A 24,413-nucleotide genomic window follows, 5' to 3' on the forward strand; every position below is an offset into this window, starting at 1 on the left:
ACTCTGGCGGCTGTGTTGGAGCCACTATGGATTGAACTTTCACAGTATCATGTTAGACCCGCTCGACATCCATTGCTTTCGGTCCCCTAGAAGGGAGGGGTTGCCCACATCTGAGGTCCTCTCCAAGGTTTCTCATAGTCAGCATTGTCACTGGCGTCCCACTGGATGTGAATTCTCCCTGCCCACTAGGTGTGAGTTTTCCTTGCCCTTTTGTGGGTTCTTCCGAGGATGTTGTAGTCGTAATGATTTGTGCAGTCCTTTTGAGACATTTGTGATTTGGGGCTATATAAATAAACATTGATTGATGATTGATTTTTCCCGACACGTCAGACGCATCGAGTCAAATCAGCTCTGTTATTTTCGACTGTTTTCTGATAGCTCGGAGACATCATGCCTCGTCGGAGGGTGTAACAACACGATCAGGGACGGATTCAAGTTGATTTACGCAGAATGTGCACCGATTAGCACGGCATGCTAATCGATGCTAACATGCTATTTAGGCTAGCTGTGTGTACATCAGTGTTAATTTTGACAGTAAAATTTGATTTAGTTTTAGTCATAATTTAGGTATTTGAATTGTTTTAGTTTTAGTCTAGTTTCAGTTGACGAAATATCACAAGATTATAGTCGACGAAAACTACAGTAGATTTAGTCGACTAAAGGGTAATATGTAAACTTTCCCTTCAATTTCTGAAAGTCAAAGCAAAACAGCGGAAAAATCACCGGTACGAGTCGTATTTTGATGAAAATCAATCAATCAATCAATCAATCAATGTTTATTTATATAGCCCCAAATCACAAATGTCTCAAAGGACTGCACAAATCATTACGACTACAACATCCTCGGAAGAACCCACAAAAGGGCAAGGAAAACTCACACCCAGTGGGCAGGGAGAATTCACATCCAGTGGGACGCCAGTGACAATGAGAAACCTTGGAGAGGACCTCAGATGTGGGCAACCCCCCCCCCCCCCTCTTGGGGACCGAAAGCAATGGATGTCGAGCGGGTCTAACATGATACTGTGAAAGTTCAATCCATAGTGGCTCCAACACAGCCCCGAGAGTTCAGTTCAAAGCAGATCTAAGATAGCAGCGAGAGTCCCGTCCACAGGAAACCATCCCAAGTGGAGGCGGATCAGCAGCGTAGAGATGTCCCCAACGGATACAGGCGAGCGGTCCATCCTGGGTCCCGACGAGCAGTCCATCCTGGGTCTCGACTCTGGACAGCCAGTACTTCATCCATGGTCATCGGACCGGACCCCCTCCACAAGGGAGGGGGGGACATAGGAGAAAGAAAAGAAGCGGCAGATCAACTGGTCTAAAAAGGAGGTCTTTTTAAAGGCTAGAGTATACAGATGAGTTTTAAGGTGAGACTTAAATGCTTCTACTGAGGTAGCATCTCGAACTGTTACCGGGAGGGCAATCATGTCTCAAATTTAGTATTTCACGAGTAAGCCGTGAAATAAACGGGATAACGTCCAGTGAGTTGCGGAAAATGCTTACCTGTGTGTGGATTTCGGGGTGATTCCACTGTAAATGTCGCTTCAAGTTTGTTGTGTTTTTCCCCGTAATCCTCGCGCTGCATTTCTTACACTGCGTCTTGTTATCTTTGACGTCAAATATAAAATTTCCCCATATGTCCTCTCTCCTCTTCCTCCCCGGCGTTGTCTTCTGCAACTTCCTTACCAGGTCGCTCTGATTGGTTCTCTTCCCGACTCCTCCCCCCTCTTCCTAACCAAATGAGTTCCGATTGGATCTCGTCTCTAGTAGACATTTTCGTCTCGTTTTTATTCGTTGACGAATATGTCAATACACCTCGTCATCGTCTTAGTCCACGTAAATTATTTTTTATTTAGTTATTGTCTCGTTTTAGTCAGAAAAAAAAGGTCGTGTTTGATAACTACAACAAAAAATTTTCCTCAACAAAATTAACACTGGTGTACATATTGCATCATTATGCCTCATTTGTAGCTATATTTACATCTAGACTTTCCCTCCACCCACATTTAATGCCAAACAAACACTTAGCAATCGACGGATTTAAGTTGCTCCGGTGTCAAGAGATGCAAAAGTTCCCCGTTTGGTTTTTACCGGCGATGCTACGACAGAGATGGCACAGAGATGGCAAAAATTTCTGGATATCCTGCGACACTCAAAGCAGATGCATTCCCAACGATAAAGTGAACAAAATCACAAAGGTGAGTTTTGTTGATGTTGTTGACTTATGAGCTAATCAGACATATTTGGTCGCGGCATGACTGCCAGCTAATCGATGCTAACATGCTATTTAAACTAGCTGTGTGTACATATTGCAGCATTATGCCTCATTTGTAGCTATATTTACATCGAGCCTTTCCCTCCACCCACATTTAATGCCAAACAAACACTTAGCAATCGACGGATTTAAGTTGCTCCAGTGTCAAGAGATGCAAAAGTCCCCCGTTTGGTTTTTACCGGCGATGCTACGACAGAGATGGCAAAAATGTCTGGATATCCTGCGACACTCAAAGCAGATGCATTCCCAACGATAAAGTCAACGAAATCACAAAGGTGAGTTTTGTTGATGTTGTTCACTAATGAGCTAATCAGACATATTTGGTCGCGGCATGACTGCCAGCTAATCGATGCTAACATGCTATTTAGACTAGCTGTGTGTACATATTGCAGCATTATGCCTCATTTGTAGCTATATTTACATCGAGCCTTTCCCTCCACCCACATTTAATGCCAAACAAACACTTAGCAATCGACGGATTTAAGTTGCTCCAGTGTCAAGAGATGCAAAAGTCCCCCGTTTGGTTTTTACCGGCGATGCTACGACAGAGATGGCAAAAATGTCTGGATATTCTGCGACACTCAAAGCAGATGCATTCCCAACAATAAAGTCAACGAAATCACAAAGGTGAGTTTCGTTGATGTTGTTCACTGATGAGCTAATCAGACATATTTGGTCGCGGCGTGACTGCCAGCTAATCGATGCTAACGTGCTATTTAAGCTACCTGTATGTACATTTGAAACTATATTTACATCCACCGTTTCATTCCACCCACATTTAATGCGAAACAAACACTTACCAATCGACGGATTTATGTTGATCCAGTGTCCTGATCGGTTGGTTTGCACATTTTACTGGCGATGCTAACGCAAAGATGGCCGAATAGCGTCAATAGCTTCAGTTTCTTCCTTAAAAGGGAACATTATCACCAAACCTATGCAAGCGTCAATATATACCTTGATGTTGCAGAAAAAAGACCATGTATTTTCCGAACTCTAAATGGGTGAATTTTGGCAAATTAAACGCCTTTCTGTTTATCGGTCTTTTAGCGATGACGTCAGAAGGTGACGTCACCGAGGTAACACACCCGCCATATTAATTTTCACATTACAAACACCGGGTCTCAGCTCTGTTATTTTCCGTTTTTTCGACTATGCATTTGTAACGATTAAGTCAACAAAATCACAAAGGTGAGTTTTGTTGATGTTGTTGACTTATGTGCTAATCAGACATATTTGGTCGTGGCGTGACTGCCAGCTAATCGATGCTAACATGCTATTTACGCTAGCCGTATGTACATTTGAAACTAGATACCCACATTTAATGCGAAACAAACACTTATCAATCGACGGATTTAAGTTGCTCCAGTGTCACAAGATGCGAAAGTCCTGATTGTTTGGTCCGCACATTTTACCGGCGATGCTAATAAGGCAGCCATGCTATGGGCCACTTCATTAGGTACACCCACGCTATGGCCGAATAGCGTGAATAGCTATTCGCTCAATAGCTTCAATTTCTTCTTCAATTTCGTTTTCGCTATCTACCTCCATACTCCGACCATCTGTTTCAATACATGCGTAATCTGTTGAATCGCTTAAACCGCTGAAATCCGAGTCTGAATCCGAGCTAATGTCGCTATATCTTGCTGTGGTATTAGCCATTGTTTGTATTGGAATCGCTATGTGACGTCACAGGGAAATGGACAGTGGCTTAAGCAAATAGCGAAAATCAAGCACTTTAAAGCTTGTTTTAGGGATATTCCGGGGTGGGTAAAATTTTAAATTTTTTTTCGAAAAATAAAATAAGCCACTGGGAACTGATTTTTATTGGTTTTAACCCTTTTGAAATTGTGATAAAGTTCCCCTTTAATTTCATTTTTGCTATCCGCCTCCATACTCCGACCATCTGTTTCAATACATGCGTAATCTGTTGAATCGCTTAAACCGCTGAAATCCGAGTCTGAATCCGAGCTAATGTCGCTATATCTTGCTGTGCTATTCGCCGTTGTTTGTATTGGAATCGCTATGTGACGTCACAGGGAAATGGACAGTGGCTTAAGCAAATAGCGAAAATCTAACACTTTAAAGCTTTTTTTAGGGATATTTCGGGACGGGTAAAATTTTTAAAATTTTTTCGAAAAATGAAATAAGCCACTGGGAACTGATTTTTATTGGTTTCAACCCTTTTGAAATTGTGATAATGTTCCCCTTTAATTTAATTTTCGCTATCTGCCTCCATACACCAACCATCTGTTTCAATACATGCGTAATCTGTTGAATCGCTTAAGCCGCTGAAATCCGAGTTTGAATCCAAGCTAATGTCGCTATATCTTGCTGTGCTATTCGCCGTTGTTTGTATTGGAATCGCTATGTGACGTCACAGGGAAATGGACAGTGGCTTAAGCAAATAGCGAAAATCAAACACTTAAAAGCTTTTTTTAGGGATATTTCGGGACGGGTAAAATTTTGAAAGATTTTTCAAAAAATAAAATAAGCCACTGGGAACTGATTTTTATTGGTTTTAACCCTTCTGAAATTGTGATAATGTTCCCTTTTAATTTCATTTTTGCTATCTGCCTCCATACTCCAACCATCTGTTTCAATACATGCGTAATCTGTTGAATCGCTTAAACCGCTGAAATCCGAGTCTGAATCCGAGCTAATGTCGCTATATCTTGCTGTGCTATTCGCCGTTGTTTGTATTGGAATCGCTATGTGACGTCACAGGGAAATGGACAGTGGCTTAAGCAAATAGCGAAAATCAAGCACTTTAAAGCTTTTTCTAGGGATATTCCGGGGTGGGTAAAATTTTAAAATTTTTTTAGAAAAATAAAATAAGCCACTGGGAACTGATTTTTATTGGTTTTAACCCTTTTGAAATTGTGATAAAGTTCCCCTTTAATTTCATTTTCGCCATCTGCCTCCATACTCCGACCATCTGTTTCAATACATGCGTAATCTGTTGAATCGCGTAAACCGCTGAAATCCGAGCTAATGTCGCTATATCTTGCTGTGTTTCTTGCCATTGTTTGTATTGGAATCGCTATGTGACGTCACAGGGAAATGGACAGTGGTTTAAGCAAATAGCGAAAATCAAGCATTTTAAAGTTTTTTTTAGGGATATTCCGCAACGGGTAAAATTTAGAATTTTTTTTCGAAAAATAACATAAGCCACTGGGAACTGATTTTTATTGGTTTTATCCCTTCTGAAATTGTGATAATGTTCCCCTTTAATTTCATTTTCGCTATCTGCCTCCATACTCCAACCATCTGTTTCAATACATGCGTAATCTGTTGAATCGCTTAAACCGCTGAAATCCGAGTCTGAATCCGAGCTAATGTCGCTATATCTTGCTGTGCTATTTGCCATTGTTTGTACTGGAATCGCTATGTGACGTCACAGGGAAATGGACAGTGGCTTAAGCAAATAGCACAAATCAAACACTTTAAAGCTTTTTCTAGGGATATTCCGGGACGGGTAAAATTTTAATTTTTTTTTCGAAAAATAAAATAAGCCACTGGGAACTGATTTTTATTGGTTTTATCCCTTCTGAAATTGTGATAATGTTCCCCTTTAATTTCATTTTTGCTATCTGCCTCCATACTCCAACCATCTGTTTCAATACATGCGTAATCTGTTGAATCGCTTAAGCCGCTGAAATCCGAGTCTGAATCCGAGCTAATGTCGCTATATCTTGCTGTGCTATTCGCCGTTGTTTGTATTGGAATCGCTATGTGACGTCACAGGGAAATGGACAGTGGCTTAAGCAAATAGCGAAAATCAAACACTTTAAAGCTTTTTTTAGGGATATTTCGGGACGGGTAAAATTTTTAAAATTTTTTCGAAAAATGAAATAAGCCACTGGGAACTGATTTTTATTGGTTTCAACCCTTTTGAAATTGTGATAATGTTCCCCTTTAATTTAATTTTCGCTATCTGCCTCCATACACCAACCATCTGTTTCAATACATGCGTAATCTGTTGAATCGCTTAAACCGCTGAAATCCGAGTTTGAATCCAAGCTAATGTCGCTATATCTTGCTGTGCTATTCGCCGTTGTTTGTATTGGAATCGCTATGTGACGTCACAGGGAAATGGACAGTGGCTTAAGCAAATAGCGAAAATCAAACACTTAAAAGCTTTTTTTAGGGATATTCCGGGTCGGGTAAAATTTTGAAAAAATGTTCGAAAAATAAAATAAGCCACTGGGAACTGATTTTTATTGGTTTTATCCCTTTTGAAATAGTGATAATGTTCCCCTTTAATTTCATTTTCGCTATCGGCCTCCATACTCCAACCATCTGTTTCAATACATGCGTAATCTGTTGAGTCGCTTAAACCGCTGAAATCCGAGTCTGAATCCGAGCTAATGTCGCTATATCTTGCTGTGCTATTCGCCGTTGTTTGTATTGGAATCGCTATGTGACGTCACAGGGAAATGGACAGTGGCTTAAGCAAATAGCGAAAATCAAGCACTTTAAAGCTTTTTTTTAGGGATATATCAGGACGGGTAAAATTTTGAAAACATTTTCGAAAAAAAAAATAAGCCACTGGGAACTGATTTTTATTGGTTTTATCCCTTCTGAAATTGTGATAATGTTCCCCTTTAATTTCATTTTTGCTATCTGCCTCCATACTCCAACCATCTGTTTGAAAACATGCGTAATCTGTTGAATCGCTTAAACCGCTGAAATCCGAGTCTGAATCCGAGTCTGAATCCGAGCTAATGTCGCTATATCTTGCTGTGCTATTCGCCGTTGTTTGTATTGGAATCGCTATGTGACGTCACAGGGAAATGGACAGTGGCTTAAGCAAATAGTGAAAATCAGGCACTTTAAAGCTTTTTTTAGGGATATTCCGGGACCAGTAAAATTTTGAAAAATTTTTCAAAAAATAAAGTAAGCCACTGGGAACTGATTTTTTATTGTTTTTAACCCTTTTGAAATTGTGATAATGTTCCCCTTTAATTTCATTTTCGCTATCCGCCTCCATACTCCAACTATCTGTTTGAAAACATGCGTAATCTGTTGAATCGCTTAAACCGCTGAAATCCGAGTCTGAATCCGAGCTAATGTCGCTATATCTTGCTGTGCTATTCGCCGTTGTTTGTATTGGAATCGCTATGTGACGTCACAGGGAAATGGACAGTGGCTTAAGCAAATAGCGAAAATCAAGCACTTTAAAGTTTTTTTGGGGGTTATTTCAGGACGGGTAAAACTTTGAAAATTTTTTCGAAAAATAAAATAAGCCACTGGGAACTGATTTTTATTGGTTTTAACCCTTTTGAAATTGTGATAAAGTTCCCCTTTAATTTCATTTTTGCTATCTGCCTTCATACTCCAACCATCTGTTTCAATACATGCGTAATCTGTTGAATCGCTTAAACCGCTGAAATCCGAGTCTGAATCCGAGCTAATGTCGCTATATCTTGCTGTGCTATTCGCCGTTGTTTGTATTGGAATCGCTATGTGATGTCACAGGGAAATGGACAGTGGTTTAAGCAAATAGCGAAAATCAAGCACTTTAAAGCTTTTTTTTAGGGATATTTCAGGACGGGTAAAATTTTGAAAAATTTTTCAAAAAATAAAATAAGCCACTGGGAACTGATTTTTTGGGGTTTTAACCCTTCTGAGATTGTGATAATGTTCCCCTTTAAATTTTTTTATTTATTTTTTATTTTTGCAATACTATCAATTTTGCAATTTTTGCAGAATGTGTGGCGGGCTGGTAAACGATTAAATGACCTTGGATTAAATGATAGTTAACACCAAGCATGGACAACTTTATCACAGTCTTATTTTACAGTTAGTGTCGCATTGCTTGCTGCTTTTGAGGAACATGCGGTGCTGCACAGCTACCGCCCATAGGTGGCAGTGTTGAGGCAGCAGTGGTGGGCCTCTTGCAGGTTTCTGCAGTCCTGGCTCAGTAATATGTAAACCTTTTATAAGCAGCATATGCCTGGAGACTGAGCTCCACTGAACCTCTTAGTTGGCCCACGGTGTTTGTCCTACGCTCTCACTTTTTTTGTTGTTGTTGTCGCTATTTGCTTTGTGGAAATACATTTGCCGGCTCTGCTCATGCTAGTAATTAGCACCGGCGGCCATGTAGAAATCTCCCAACTCTTGTCATGGAGAGGGAGTGATGCACTGGCACATGCTTGCATGACTAATAGGCGGGAAGGAGCAGTGTGACGCTTGACTCTCGAGCGGGGAAAACATTAGCAACCTTTAGACCTCATAGACAATTATTTAACTGCGGATTAGACAGATGTATAAATGACTGTCAACTAACCAAAGTGAATACAGAGAAGCTATCAACATCCATGGGACTGATTTAAATAAAAACAAAGGTGAAACATGACTCGTGCAATAAATTGTAAACAGTGTCCAGCAGCAGTAGTTATGGATCCAGCAAAACATTTCTGTCGGAATAATTTTTATCTAAGTTATCACACAAACCCGGCGAGAAGACAAAAGCTGTCTTTGATCCTACCAAGATAAAGTCTTGTAGAACTCCACAGTGTAGGACGGGAAGCAACATGAAGGCGTGCTGCCGCTTTGATGTACTGTAATCAACAGAAAAGATATTCTCTTGACCCGAGAACTACACCGAGGAGAGGAAGCAGGACCGGACTCCCCTCTAGGTGCTGCTTTTTTAAGACCTTTTCTTTGAACTGTTTAGATCCATCCTATCTTGCCGATTGTATTGTATTGTACCATATGTCCCGGCAAGAAATCTGCGTTCAAAGGACTCCGGCTTATTAGTGATTCCCAAAGCCCCCCAAAAAAGTCTGCGGGCTACAGAGCGTTTTCCGTTCGGGCTCCAGTACTCTGGAATGCCCTCCCGGTAACAGTTCGAGATGCCACCTCAGTAGAAGCATTTAAGTCATTTGTATAATCTAGCCTTTAAATAGACTCCCTTTTTTAGACCAGTTGATCTGCCGTTTCTTTTCTTTTCCTCCTATGTCCCACTCTCCCTTGTGGAGGGGGTCCGGTCCGATCCGATGGCCATGTACTGCTTGCCTGTGTATTGGCTGGGGACATCTCTGCGCTGCTGATCCGCCTCCGCTATGGATGGTTTCCTGCTGGCTCCGCTGTGAACGGGACTCTTGCTGCTGTGTTGGATCCGCTTTGAACTGGACTCTCGCGACTGTGTTGGATCCATTATGGATTGAACTTTCACAGTATCATGCTAGACCCGCTCGACATCCATTGCTTTCCTCCTCTCCAAGGTTCTCCTAGTCATCATTGTCACCGACGTCCCACTGGGTGTGAGTTTTCCTTGCGCTTTTGTGGGCCTACCGAGGATGTCGTAGTGGTTCGTGTTGTGGTTTGTGCAGCCCTTTGAGACACTAGTGATTTAGGGCTATATAAGTAAACATTGATTGATTGATTGATCAAAGGCGATGGCTGTTTACGACCCCTGTCCCTTACAAACAGATGTTGCTATGTAATCAGGGAAAGTCCAAATAAAAGAGAAGGGGTACAATATTTCGTCAGTGTGTGGTGAGACTGTACAAATAGTAAATGTAAATGAGTTGTAGTTTTTATAGCGCTTTTCCACCTTTTTGTTTAAGGAACTCCAAGCGCTTTGACAATATTTCCACATTCACTCAGTACTCAAAGAGTACAGTCCAGACGTCTCTCCTCAATTGAGCCAAATTTAATTCTGTCTCTGTTTAATTCCTTGCTTCTTGTCTTGTTTAATAGATGGTAACAGTGTTTGAACCTGACAATTTTCATACCATAAATCATAAAATCGTAATGACAAATTAGAACGATTTGACACCCCAGGAGTCAGGTCCAGGACCAATATTATTCAATTACAAACCCCAAAACCAGTGAACTCCAAGGAACTCTTAAGGAACTCCAAGCGCTTTGACACTATTTCCACATTCACTCAGCGTGGTGAGACCGTACAAAGAGTACAGTCCAGACGTCTCTCCTCAATTGAGCCAAATTTCATTCTGTCTCTATTTAATTCCTCTCTTCTTGTCTTGTTTAATAGATGGTAACAGTGTTTGAACCTGACAATTTTCATACCATAAATCATAAAATCGTAATGACAAATTAGAACGATTTGACACCCCAGGGGTCAGGTACAGGACCAATATTATTCAATTACAAACCCCAAAACCAGTGAACTCTTAAGGAACTCCAAGCGCTTTGACACTATTTCCACATTCACTCAGCGTGGTGAGACCGTACAAAGAGTACAGTCCAGACGTCTCTCCTCAATTGAGCCAAATTTAATTCTGTCTCTGTTTAATTCCTTGCTTCTTGTCTTGTTTAATAGATTGCAACAGTGTTTGAACTGTCAATTTTCATATCATAAAATCGTAATGACAAATTAGAACGATTTGACACCCCAGGGGTCAGGTCCAGGACCAATATTATTCAATTACAAACCCCAAAACCAGTGAACTTGGCACATTGTGTAAATGGTGGTAAAAAAGAAAACAGAATACAAGGATTTGCAAATCATTGTATTCATATATAGGTAATCAACAGAAATATATTGTCTTGCCCCGAGAACTACAACACGGAGAGGAAGCAGGACCGGACTCCCTTCCAGGCACAGCTTCTTTGAGCTGTTTTAAGACCTTTTCTTTGAACTGTTTTAATCAAAGACAATGGCTATTTATGACCCCCGTAACTTGGAAAACAAAATACAATCATTTGCAAAACCTTTTCAACCTATATTCAACTGAATGGATTGTAAAGACAAGATATATAACATTCGAAATGGTAAACTTTGTTATTTTTTGCAAATATTACCTCATTTGGAATTGGATGCCTGCAACATGTTTCAAAAAAGCTGGCACAAGAGGCAAAAAAGACTGGGGAACTTGAGGAATGCTCATCAAACACTTATTTGGAACATCCCACAGGTGAACAGGCTAATTGGGAACAGGTGGGTGCCATGATTGGGTATAATATCAGCCTCTCTGTGGTCCTCTCCAAAGTTGTGAGTTTTTTATGAAGCAAGGATGTCGTTGTGGCTTCTTTGAGACACTTCTGATTTAGGGCTATATAAATAAACATTGATTGATTGATTGACTGTTATCAATCCATGCATCAGAAAAATAGTATAGAACCTTTAAACGTAACCAAGCTTATAAACTTTTCAAAAATGTTGAGTTTTACAGGTAAAGCAATCTGTTCATGTGAAATTTAACTTTTTTTTTTGGGCATGTATTCATGGTTAGTTTACCCAAGGGCTTGCATACTTGAGAAGCTTAACTGAACACTCGGGCTTCCAGTTTCTTTTATCTGCCCTGCTTGTGCCTCAGAACTATATTTGTTATCACAGCCTCACAGAAATTATAGCACTCTTTAAAAATGCAAATTTCTCTCGCTAAGGGGTAAAAAAAAATCTAACGGAGGCAGAAGAGCCATATGCGGCTCCAGAGCTGCTGGTTACAGACCCCAGAATTCTCGAACGTCACATTTTTGAGCCTGAACATAAGGAGGATGAGCTACAAATTCTAGTGTGCTAAAAAGATCCAGCTTTTGTGAAACACTATGCATCATGCGGCAGTATTGCAAAGTGCTAAACAAGCTATAAAAACATTGTAAATCAATCACTTACTGTACAATGTCTGCTCTCAACAGGATGCCGATTGATGGGATTGTTCGGTTTGGGACCCGAACCTTCTACCATCAAAGTGAGAGGCACATTTTATAATCTATAATCAACTAAGAGGCGCTGCAGAAGCACCAGCTTCCTATTTCATGTAGCTGTATAAACTATTTTACTCTCAGTGAACTCGGGCCCAGCAAAGCCGGCGGCGTTTCTGGGTGTTGTTGATAAATGGCTTTGCATAGTAGAGTTTTAACTTGCACTTACAGTTGTAGCGACAAACCGTAGTTACTGACTGTGATTTTCTGAAGTGTTCCTGAGCCCTCAGTCCGTCTTAGATGAGCTCGGGCCCAGCAAAGCCAGCAGCGTTTCTGGGTGTTGTTGATAAATAGCCTTCGCTTTGCATAGTAGCGTTTTAACTTGCACTTACACATGTAGCGACAAACTGCAGTTACGGGCGGTGATTTTCTGAAGTGTTCCTGAGCCCTCAGCCCATCTACGATGAGCTCAGGCCCAGCGAAGCCGGCGGCGTTTCTGGGTGTTGTTGATAAATGGCTTTCGCTTTGCATAGTATTGTTTTAAGTTGTACTTACGGATGTTGCGACAAACTGTAGTTACTGACGGTGATTTTCTGAAGTGTTCCTGAGCCCATGTGGTGATATCCTTTACACGCCGATGTCGCTTTTTGATGCAGTACCGCCTGAGGGATCGAAGGTCCGTAACATCATTGCTTACGTGCAGTGATTTCTCCAGATTCTGTGAACCTTTTGATGACCGTAGATGGTGAAAACCTCACAAAGTGTTCCAGTTCGAACATTAAGTATCTAGTCTTTGCAGTCTATTTAATGAAATATAGGTTGAAAAGGATTTGTAAATCATTTTATTTTGTTTTTATTCCCGATTTACTAGGGGTGTAATGGTACGTATATTTTTATTGAACCGTTTCGTTACGGGGGGTTCGGTTCGTTTCGGAGGTGTACCGAACGAGTTTCCACACGGAAATATTAGGTAGCGCACCGCAGGTTGTGTAAACAATGCAGAGCGCGGCAGAACACACGGCAGGCTAGCAGCGACCGGGCTAGGACAACATGTAAAAGCCAGAGCTGGAAGAACCTCCTGCCTCATTAACATCTCCCCTTTGGGAACACTTTGGCTGCGCGGTGCGATACAACAATGGAGGACGGAGGTTTGCCGACATTGTTCAGCAGCAGTAGGGTATGCTTCTGCCAACACGTCAAACATGCTAACCCCTTTGAAGCGGCACCACCCCCAAGTCAAGCTCGCTTTAAGGAAGAGAAAGAGGAGCGTGGTGCAAACACCGCATTCAAGCAGCCTCTCCTCGGCCAGCCAGGCAGGGCTAAAGCAATAACAAATGTATGTAAAGCGCTTTGAGTCACTAGAGAAAAGTGCTATATAAATATACTTCACTTCACTTTATAGCAGCACATTTAAGACCATCCATCCATCCATTTTCTACCGCTTCTCCCGTTTGGGGTCGCGGAAGGTTTCTGTATTGCATTAAAACTAGATTTTGACCCACTTCTATGGTGGAAAAACAATGAGCCCATATATCCTCTTACTGCCAAGTTAGCCAGGCTGGGGGGGAAAGAAAAGTTAATCTGAGGCTGAGTTGACTTGAAACTGTTTAGTGTTGCACTTTTTATATGTAGAAGAAAAGTTTTGTCATTTTATTTTTTCCGAGCAACAACTGGAGGCTGTTTAATGTTGATTAACGTGGACCCCGACTTAGAGGCCTACTGAAATTAGATTTTAGCAGGTCCATTCTATGTGTCATACTTGATCATTTTGTGATATTGCCATATTTTTGCTGAAAGGATTTAGTAGAGAACATCGACGATAAAGTTCGCAACTTTTTGGTCGCTAATAAAAAAGCCTTGCCTTTACCGGACGTAGCAGATGATGATGTCACCAGGGTGAGGGTTCCTCACATTGTTTATAATGTGAGCCTCCAGCAGCAAGAGCTATTCGGACCGAGAAAGCGACAATTTCCCCATTAATTTGAGTGAGGATGAAAGATTCGTGGATGAGGAAATTTAGAGTGAAGGCCTAGAAAAGAAAAGAAAAAAGTTTAAAAAAAGAGTGATTCAGATGTTTTTAGACACATTTACTAGGATAATTCTGTGAAATCCCTTATCTGCTTATTGTTTTACTAGTGTTTTAGTGAGTTAAAGAGTACCTTAAAGTCGGAGGGGTGTGGCTACGGGTATTTTGACGCCAGAGTCTCTGAGAGAAGTCACGGCACCAGGAGGACGCTGGCTCCGCTGATCTCCTGTAAGAGGCGACTTATTTCCACAATTTTCTCACCGAAAACTGCTGGTTGACATGTAGTGAAGTGAAGTGAATTATATTTATATAGCGCTTTTTCTCTAGTGACTCAAAGCACTTTACATAGTGAAACCCAATATCTAATTTTTAAATTTAAACCAGTGTGGGTGGCACTGGGAGCAGGTGGGTAAAGTGTCTTGCCCAAGGACACAACGGCAGTGACTAAGATGGCTGAAGCGGGGATCGAACTTGCAACCCTCAAGTTGCTGGCACGGCCGCTCTACCAACCGAGCTATACCTCCATGTAGTCGTGATCCATGTTCGCTTGACCGCTCTGGTCCATAGGAAAGCTTCACCTCCGGGAATTTTAAACAAGGAATCACCATGTGTTTGTGTGGCTAAAGGCTAAAAGCTTTCCACCTACTTCTTTCTACTTTAACTTCTCCATTCTTAATTGAACAAATTGCAAAATATTCAGCAACACAGACGTCCAAAACACTGTGTAATTATGCGATGAAAAGAGACGACTTTTAGCCGTAAGTGGTGCTAAGCTAATACGTCACAAACACGCGTCATCATTCCGCGACGTTTTCTTGCCGATTGTATTGTACCGTATGTCCCGGCAAGAAATCTGCGTTCAAAAGACTCCGGCTTACTAGTGATTCCTAGAGCCCAAAAAAAGTCTGCGGGCTATAAAGCGTTTTCCGTTCGGGCTCCAGTACTCTGGAATGCCCTCCCGGTAACAGTTCGAGATGCTACCTCAGTAGAAGCATTTAAGTCTCACCTTAAAACTCATCTGTATACTCTAGCCATTAAATAGACCTCCTTTTTAGACCAGTTGATCTGCCGCTTCTTTTCTTTCTCCTATGTCCCCCCCTCCCTTGTGGAGGGGGTCCGGTCCGATGACCATGGATGAAGTACTGGCTGTCCAGAGTCGAGACCCAGGATGGACCGCTCGCCTGTGTAGTGAAGTGAAGTGAATTATATTTATATAGCGCTTTTCTCTAGTGACTCAAAGCGCTTTACATTGTGAAACCCAATATCTAAGTTACATTTAAACCAGTGTGGGTGGCACTGGGAGCAGGTGGGTAAAGTGTCTTGCCCAAGGACACAACGGCAGTGACTAGGATGGCGGAAGCGGGAATCGAACCTGCAACCCTCCAGTTGCTGGCACGGCCACTCTACCAACCGAGCTAAACCGCCATCGGTTGGGGACATCTCTGCGCTGCTGATCCGCCTCCGCTTGAGATGGTTTCCTGTGGACGGGACTCTCGCTGCTGTCTTGGATCCACTTCGAACTGAACTCTCGCGGCTGTGTTGGAGCCACTATGGATTGAACTTTCACAGTATCATGTTAGACCCGCTCGACATCCATTGCTTTCGGTCCCCTAGAGGGCGGGGGTTGCCCACATCTGAGGTCCTCTCCAAGGTTTCTCATAGTCAGCTTTGTAACTGGCGTCCCACTGGGTGTGAATTCTCCCTGCCCACTGGGTGTGAGTTTTCCTTGCCCTTTTGTGGGTTCTTCCGAGGATGTCGTAGTCGTAATGATTTTTTGCAGTCCTTTGAGACATATAAATAAACATTGATTTATTGATTGATACTTTAACGCTGTGTTCCATCTCCGCTGCACCACGAGAACGCAAACACACGCCACGAGGATGTTGTAGTCGTAATGATTTGTGCAGTCCTTTGAGACATTTGTGATTTGGGGCTATATAAATAAACATTGATTGATTGATTGATTGATGCCACCCAGACGTCACAACTTCACTGGTTTTGGGGTTCGTACATAACGATTGTGAATGACAGGCAACATTCCAATAAAAGAAAAGTTCGATGAGCGGGGCTATAACCCCCCCCCCCCCCCCCCTAGAGGGGGGGGTTGCCCACATCTGAGGTCCTCTCCAAGGTTTCTCATAGTCAGCATTGTCGCTGGCGTCCCACTGAATGTGAATTCTCCCTGCCCACTGGGTGTGAGTTTTCCTTGCCCTTTTGTGGGTTCTTCCAAGGATGTTGTAGTCGTAATGATTTGTGCAGTCCTTTGAGACATTTGTGATTTGGGGCTATATAAATAAACATTGATTGATTGATTGATTGATAATGTGGCGTACAGTACGCCGCATCCGACGTGGCCATCATATCAATGTTCCCCCTCCCTCTCAAATGACTTCTGTCTGCAGCTGCCGGCCACAGGAATATGAATTAACCTGTGAATGAATCATCATTCATCCTTGCCGCCACCAGGTTGCCGGCCAAATTAACATAAAGCCTACAGTAATTTCTGCATAAATTTAATCTGAATAGCACACATACACACACAAAAAAAAAAAAAGGTGGGCGTGAGGTTAGTGTTTGGAATAATCAAGAAATAATGAAAAGGAAAATGGATCATCTGTTCACATCGAGCTTTTATCTGCTCCGTCAACAGACCCGGGCGCTCCCATTCATCCCAAACAATCTTCTTTAGAGGTCGGCCGCCCTTCCATCTTGTTCCGTTCAACAAACGTGTCGCTACATACACTATATTGCCATAAGTATTTGGCCACCTGCCTTGACTCGCAGGTGAACTTGAAGTGCCGTCCCGTTCCTAACCCATAGGGTTTACTCAGGTAAAAGAATCCATTCTATTTGGGTCCCATATCAAACTTACGAAAGTCAGTGACTTCACTATAAAAGTGGGTGACATTGTTATCACCAGGAAAGATGAGCTCACCTACCTAGGTGACATTCTAGAGCAGTGGTCGGGAACCTTTTTGGCTGAGAGAGCCAAAAAGCCAAATATTTTAAAAACGTATTTCCGTAAGAGCCATGGTCGACAGGCGGATCGGTGCGGCGTCTTCAGTAATGCGGACGCTGTATCGATCCGTTGTGGTGAAGAAGGAGCTGAGCCGGAAGGCAAAACTCTCAATTTACCGGTCGATCTACGTTCCCATCCTCACCTATGGTCATGAGCTTTGGGTCATGACCGAAAGGATAAGATCACGGGTACAAGCGGCTGAAAATAAGTTTCCTCCGCCGGGTGGCGGGGTTCTCTCTTAGGGTGAGAAGTTCGGCGTTTAACAAACGTGTCACTACTCCGTAGGGATCTGGTTCGGTAATAGCAGGATTAGGTCTCTGCTTTTTGCAGATGATGTGGTCCTGATGGCTTCATCTGGTCAAAATCTTCAGCTCTCACTGGCTCGGTTCCCGGCCGTGTGTGAAGCGATTGGGATGAGAATCAGCACCTCCCAAGTCCGAGTCCGTGGTTCTCGTCCCGGAAAAGGGTGGAGTGCCATCTCCGGGTTGGGGAGGAGACCCTGCCCCAAGTGGAGGAGTTCAAGTACCTAGGAGTCTTGTTCATGAGTGAGGGAAGAGTGGATGGTGAGATCGACAGGCGGATCGGTGCGGCGTCTTCAGTAATGCGGACGTTGTATCGATCCGTTGTGGTGAAGAAGGAGCTGAGCCGGAAGGCAGAGCTCTCAATTTACCGGTCGATCTATGTTCCCATCCTCACCTATGGTCATGAGCTTTGGGTCATGACCGAAAGGATAAGATCACGGGTACAAGCGGCCGAAATGAGTTTCCTCCGCCGGGGTTCTCTCTTAGAGATAGGGTGAGAAGTTCTGCGTTCAACAAACGTGTCACTACTCCGTAGGGATCTGGTTCGGTGGTAGCAGGATTAGGTCTCTGCTTTTTGCAGATGATGTGGTCCTGATGGCTTCATCTGGTCAAAATCTTCAGCTCTCACTGGCTCGGTTCCCGGCCGTGTGTGAAGCGACTGGGATGAGAATCAGCACCTCCCAAGTCCGAGTCCGTGGTTCTCGTCCTGGAAAAGGGTGGAGTGCCATCTCCGGCTTGGGGAGGAGACCCTGCCCCAAGTGGAGGAGTTGAAGTACCTAGGAGTCTTGTTCATGAGTGAGGGAAGAGTGGATCGTGAGATCGACAGGCGGATCGGTGCGGCGTCTTCAGTAATGCGGACGCTGTATCGATCCGTTATGGTGAAGAAGGAGCTGAGCCGGAGGGCAAAACTCTCAATTTACCGGTCGATCTACGTTCCCATCCTCACCTATGGTCATGAGCTTTGGGTTATGACCGAAAGGACAAGATCACGGGTAAAAGCGGCCGAAATGAGTTTCCTCCGCCGTGTGGCGGGTCTCTCTCTTAGAGATAGGGTGAGAAGTTCTGCGTTCAACAAACGTGTCACTACTCCGTAGGGATCTGGTTCGGTGGTAGCAGGATTAGGTCTCTGCTTTTTGCAGATGATGTGGTCCTGATGGCTTCATCTGGTCAAAATCTTCAGCTCTCACTGGCTGGGTTCGCAGCCGTGTGTGGAGCGACTGGGATGAGAATCAGCACCTCCCAAGTCCGAGTCCGTGGTTCTCGTCCCGAAAAAGGGTGGAATGCCATCTCCGGGTTGGGGAGGAGACCCTGCCCCAAGTGGAGGAGTTCAAGTACCTCGGAGTCTTGTTCACGAGTGAGGGAAGAGTGGATCGTGAGATCGACAGGCGGATCGGTGCGGCGTCTTCAGTAATGCGGACGCTGTATCGATCCGTTGTGGTGAAGAAGGAGCTAAGCCGGAAGGTAAGACTCTCAATTTACCGGTCGATCTACGTTCCCATCCTCACCTATGGTCATGAGCTTTGGGTCATGACCGAAAGGATAAGATCACGGGTACAAGCGGCCGAAATGAGTTTCCTCCGCCAGGTGGAAAGAAGGAGCTGAGCCGGAAGGCAAAGCTCTCAATTTTTTCCGGTCGATTTACCGGTCATGAGCTTTGGGTTATGACCGAAAGGACAAGATCACGGGTAAAAGCGGCCGGGTGGCGGGGCTCTCTCTTAGGGTGAGAAGCTCTGCCATTTGGGAGGAACTCAAAGTAAAGCCGCTGCTCCTCCACATGGAGTGGAGCCAGATGAGGTAGTTCGGGCACCTGGTCAGGATGCCACCCGAGTGCCTCCCGAGGGAGGTGTTTAGGGCACGTCCGACCGGCAGGAGGCCACGGGGAAGACCCAGGACACGTTGGGAAGACTATGTCTCCCGGCTGGCCTGGGGAACATCTCGGGATCCCCCGGGATGAGCTGGACCAAGTGGCTGGGGAGAGGGAAGTCTAGGCTTCCCTGCTTAGGCTGCTGCCCCCGCGACCCGACGAAGAAAATGGATTCTATGACAGTTTCACGCTGGAAATCACTGAGAGCGGCCCATTCGTTCACAAATGTTTGTAGAAACAGTCTCCATGCCTAAATGCTTGGTTTTATACACCGGACCAAGTGATTAGAACACCTGGTTGTCATCATTGGGGTGGGTGGCCAAATACTTTTGGCAATATAGCGTATATTCATCTCCTCCTTTGCGGAAAGCCCATGAATGCAAATGCCATCTTAATTAGGCTCGGCGGTGATTTTGTTGGAATGATCATATTATTAAAAAAAAAATAATAATTCTCGAATAATCTCATTTCCATACAATAAGCCATTTGGCAATAATTTGAAGGACTTGAGGAAAATACGACTTTCCAATTAAGCGGCAAGTAATGGCTGAGTGAGTCATATGCGTGTATGCAGGAGTACGTTTGCCACACGGGAGGGACACTGAGATGGAAATGAAAGCCCATTAAGTTGCATTTTAATTAATTTATCCCGGTCAAATTAACCGAACTGTACATTTAAACGTCTGATGGAAATACTCAAATACGGAGTCTATCCTGCATGTATAATGCAGGGTAGTGTTGTCCTGATATCAATATTTTGGTACCAAAATGTATTTCGATACTTTTTTAAATAAAGGGAACCACAAAAACTGGCATTGTTGGCTTTATTTTAACAAAAAAAATCTTAGGGTACATTAAACATATGTTTATTATTGCAGTTAAGTCCTTAAATAAAATAGTAAACATACTAGACAACTTGTCTTTTAGAAGTAAGTAAACAAACAAAGGCTCCTAATTAGTCTGCTGACATATGCGGGTTGGAGAGGCGGAGCCGACGGTCCGACAGAGCGGCAGGGCATGCTGGAGCCCGGCCCAAGATGGCGGCAAGGAGGCGGAAGATGCGAAGTGAGCGGCGAGGCAGTCAAGTTCATGTGCGTGGATCAATTAATGTATCTCCTAACAATGTATAAAAGGGGAGAAGGAGGAGAGAACGAGGCAGAAGGAGTTGGAGAGCCTGCAGCAACGGATGAAGAGCGGAAGTGAGAGAGGACAAGGCGGCGACAACGAAGACGCGGCCGACTAAAGAGCGACATGGCGAAATACTTTCTTTATTGCAAAAGAAACAAGAGTCGAACCTGCGAAAGCAATGTCCTTCCTTGGCGGTCAGTGGAACCCGCACGACTACGGCAAGAGACTGTCACAGCAGTAACATATTGTGTCATTTATACACCTATTATTTTGTCAACATTATTAAGGACAAGCGGTAGAAAATGGGTTATTCATCGACTTGTTCATTTACTGTTAATATCTGATTACTTTCTCTTTAAACATGTTTGTAGAGGCAGGTGTAAGTCAGCGCTGCCTGTAGGAGGAAAAGTCACCGCCGCTGTCCATGGCTCTGAGTGCGAGCACCAGCTGAGGGCGAGACACAGCTGGCAGGTGATTAGACTTCACGGATGGTACGTGTTGGTCCAATCACCTGTTGTCTTTAACATTAAGCAGCGGGAGAGAGGATTGGGAGTGACGGCATGCCGAAAAACACTTTGGAAAATTTTGTTAAAAACATTAAAACTTTGTTAAACCTGCACGGCCGTGTCTACAGTAGAACTGCTAGGAAGCGACTTCCGCAATGTTTTATCTACACTTCTGTTAAAATGTAATAATCCCTTATTCTTCTGTTGTTTGATACTTTACATTTGTTTTGGATGATACCAAACATTTGGGGATCGATCCGATACCAAGTAGTTACAGGATCATACATTGGTCATATTCAAAGTCCTCATGTGTCCAGGCACGTATTTCCCAAGTTTACAAACATAATATAAATAAAAAAACAAATAGATTTTGTGATGCTAAAAAATATCAATGTAATCATAGTAGTATTGATTTTATACTGGTGTTGTAACGATACCGATATTTTGGTACTGGGGGAGTTGGAACCCTGTATGGCGGCCTGCTGCTACTCAGCCGTCCGTCACCCCAAAGGGGAATCAAGCGGTGGTGAAGGTGTTGAGTGGGAGTGGGGTGTGTGTTTGTGTATATGCCCTTTGTCTTGGGTGTGTTGATGTAGTGTCCATAGGCCTGGGGCCGTTCTGCATGAAAGCAAATGTTTGACTACCAGGGGTCGTTGAGTAGAGAGGGAGGTCAAAAGCGTCAATCTTTGAGAGTCCGCGGGGGATGTTTTCAGAACAGCCTGCTCCTGTTGTTGCAGCGTCAAGGCCCTTCGAGGGAGTCAAATCATAGTTTATGATTTTTGTGTTTCCGCGGGCAGACATTATAATGGTTTGTCTGTTCTATTCGTTCATGTTGGCTCTCATATCCAAATTTTCCCTCCTAACAAGCTTGTCCATGATGTGATCCATATTGCGATTCAGTTCAGAAATCGCCCCAGACTGTGATCCCACGTCCTGGGGATTTGATGGACAGCCTTTGTGGCTGCCATCGTCTTATGAATTTAACAAAACACCAGAGAAACGCCCAGCCCAATCAGCAGGTACTCCCCGATCACGGTTCCAAATAGGTAGATTTCTTCCACGTCCTCTGGAAAGGACTGAGAGGCACATGATTCTCCATTTGTCCCAGGAACCTCTCACGTACCCCGCAGTAAAGGTTCCATCAATGCAGCCAGGCTCTCCGGAACCTCTTATCCTCGTCGAAAGGATTTTGTCAATGGAGTCGAGAGTCCAGCTAACCAATTCCATGTCTGTTGTTTAGATTTGGAGGACAGTGCTGGCACAGCCACTCTACCAACTTCGCCACGCCGTACCCTGTAATCAAAGGTGATGGCTGTTTATGACCCCCTTCCCTTAGAGGGGGGTCTGTTGTTGGAAACTTTACATTAAATTTGGGTGATACCACAAATTTGGATATCGATCCGATACCAAGTGGTTACAGGATCATAAATTGGTCATAATAGCGCCATTGCCGTTCTTCGTAAGAGGTGTCAAAGTCGTTTTCACTGAGGGCCACGTCCCTGTTATGTTTGGCCGTCAGAATTTCTACCTTAAGTTCTTTTAGTAGAAATGCTATTGACTGTTTTGATGATAAAAAAAACACTGGATTCTACCATAAAAATGGAAGGGTTGGAATTGGGGGTTAAATCAACAAAATAATTCCAGAGCGTGGCCACCGCTGCTGCTCACTGCTCCCCTCTCTTCCCAGGGATACAGGCAGATATCGGCAGAATTTTCAATAAATCTCAAACATGATGACCCTGCTTATGTAAGACTTGTTATTCTTGTTGACTAATGTCGCGTTTCAAGTTTTTTGTCAAGGCTAAGTCAGGCTTCCGCCTCGTCGTCAGAGCGCACGCCGCTGATTGCAGCAGCTGCCAAATATGGCGCTCCATCAGACGCACGAAATGATGCCACTCCTCGTATCGGATGCGTGACACAATGGCAAAGGTACACTTGCCTGCAAGCTCGGCCTTTCTTCCCGGCAGGCGGGTGTTGCAATTAAAATATTCACGCCGGCTCCAGCCGTTACATTGCTGTCATGCCACTCTGCTGCCTTTTACTTGTGGGGGGGGGGGGGTAATTCGGGTTATTATTTTGTCGTAGGACTCATGTCTGTGAATAAATCCCTCCGTCTCCTGTGTGGCACAAATTGTTCTTTTAGATGCACGCTTGCAGGACGAGAGTCAGAGCGAAGCATTGGTGACATTAATGGAAAGCTTCAAATCCAAGTTTTTTTTTTTTTCTTTTTTTTTTTTAAACCGGATGTGACTGCAAAAGATGTGTTAGGATAAATACATTTTGTTTTTATTGTCAAGATAACATGACAGGTTGGGTGCGCATTTAAGATGCTTTCACTTGCATGTAGGGTAGTCCCGATAACCAATATTTTGATGCTTTTCTAAATAAAGGGGACCACAAAAAATGGCAGTATTGGATTTATTTGAATAAAAAATCTTATGGTACATTAAACATATGTTTATTATTGCAAGTGTCCTTAAATAAAAAAGTGAACATACTACAAAAACTTGTCTTTTAGTAGTAAGTAAACAAACATATGCAGTAACATATTGTGTCATTTATACACCTATTATTTTGTCAGCAATATAAAGGACAAACTGTACAAATGTATTATTAATCCACTTGTTCATTTACTGTTAATAACTGCTTTCTTTCAGCATATTCTATGTACACTTCTGTTAAAATGTAATAATCACTTTGTCAGGTTCAAACACATCTATTAAACAAGACAAGAAGCAAGGAATTAAACAGAGACAAAATAAAATTTGGCTCAATTGAGGAGAGACACCTGGACGCTGTACCCTTGTACGGTGTCTCAACACGCTCTTCTTTTATTTGGTCTTTTCTTGCTTATTGTCATGTCTGTGTGATCATGTTTTGTTTTTGGACCCTTTGTGCACTTTTCTTTGTTTTGCCACCATAGCAACCCATTAGTTTTCACCTGTCCTCATGTCACACACCGGTCACTAATCATGTCTATTATTTAAACTGAAAGTTGCCAGGAAGTCAACCTGGCAACTTTACCTTTACTCACGTCACTCATGCCGATCCATAGTTTTGCTTCTTGTCATGCCACGTAAGTTTTTTTTGTTAATGCCACAGTTAGTGTCTTTTGTTTTTTTGTCCATAGTTCTGCCTTTGTGCTAGTATTTGTTTTCACTAGTCAAGTTTATTCTCCGCCATTGTGCGCGGCTTTTCAATCAATCAATGTTTACTTATATAGCCCTAAATCACTAGTGTCTCAAAGGGCTGCACAAATCACCACGACATCCTCGGTAGGCCCACATAAGGGCAAGGAAAAACTCACACCCAGTGGGACGTCGGTGACAATGATGACTATGAGAACCTTGGAGAGGAGGAAAGCAATGGATGTCGAGCGGGTCTAACATGATACTGTGAAAGTTCAATCCATAATGGATCCAACACAGTCGCGAGAGTCCAGTCCAAAGCGGATCCAACACAGCAGCGAGAGTCCCGTTCACAGCGGAGCCAGCAGGAAACCATCCCAAGCGGAGGCGGATCAGCAGCGCAGAGATGTCCCCAGCCGATACACAGGCAAGCAGTACATGGCCACCGGATCGGACCGGACCCCCTCCACAAGGGAGAGTGGGACATGGAAGAAAAAGAAAAGAAAAGGCAGATCAACTGGTCTAAAAAGGGAGTCTATTTAAA

Source organism: Nerophis ophidion, linkage group LG07 (assembly GCF_033978795.1).
Source record: "Nerophis ophidion isolate RoL-2023_Sa linkage group LG07, RoL_Noph_v1.0, whole genome shotgun sequence".
NCBI lineage: Eukaryota > Metazoa > Chordata > Actinopteri > Syngnathiformes > Syngnathidae > Nerophis > Nerophis ophidion.